Raw genomic sequence first — 892 nt, forward strand, 5'->3', positions numbered from 1 at the left:
TGAGTAAGATATTCTCAAGTCTGGTCCTATATCAAGATGGCCTCAAGATCATTCATAGGAGAAGGTTCCAACATCAACCGTCCTCCAAGCTTTGTTGGATTGTGCTATGATTTTTAGAAAATTAGAATGAGGATTTTTATTGAATCTCAAGACTTGGAGATATGGAATGCCATTGAAGAAGGACCATATATACCCTTTATTGTTGTCAACAGTATAAGGGAAATAAAGCCTAAATCTTCATGAAATGATGAAGACAAGAAGAAAGTACAATACGACCTTAAAGCCAAAAACATTCTTGTGTCGGCTCTAGAAGAAAAAGAATTCCTTAGAGTGTTAAGTTGCAAAACGTCGAAAGAAATTTGGGACACTCTAGAAAGGATACATGGAGCCAAAGAAGTACAAAGGTCTACAACGAATAGTGAAGCATCAACATCAAAGCAAAAATCTACATGCTCAATATGCAGAAAACCAGATCATCTAAAATGTGCTTGTCCAGCCCTACAAAAGCATCATACTTTCAAAAGAAAGAATGACGCAAAGTGTAGAAGAACAAATGTTATATCAAAAGATAAAGATGATGGTTCAAATGCAGAACTCGGAATTAAGGAGCAACCACAAATTTTGTTGATGGCTTCAGACAATTCAAATGACGAATATGAGGTTAGTAACTCTGAACCAAATGATATTTTGTCATATGATGAGTTACACAATGCTTTCAATGATTTACATCAAGAATATGTGAAGCTTTCCAAACTTTTCCTAAAACAGAAAAATGAAATTTTTATTTTGGAAAGCCATAACAAAGTTCTAAAGAAAGATATTGAAAAACCCACTTCTTTCTCATGTCAAAAATGTGTTGCTCTTGAAACTAAAGTTTCAACATTAAGTCTTG

The sequence above is a fragment of the Lupinus angustifolius genome, chromosome LG06 (genome assembly GCF_001865875.1).
Source record: "Lupinus angustifolius cultivar Tanjil chromosome LG06, LupAngTanjil_v1.0, whole genome shotgun sequence".
NCBI classification, from domain to species: Eukaryota; Viridiplantae; Streptophyta; class Magnoliopsida; order Fabales; family Fabaceae; genus Lupinus; species Lupinus angustifolius.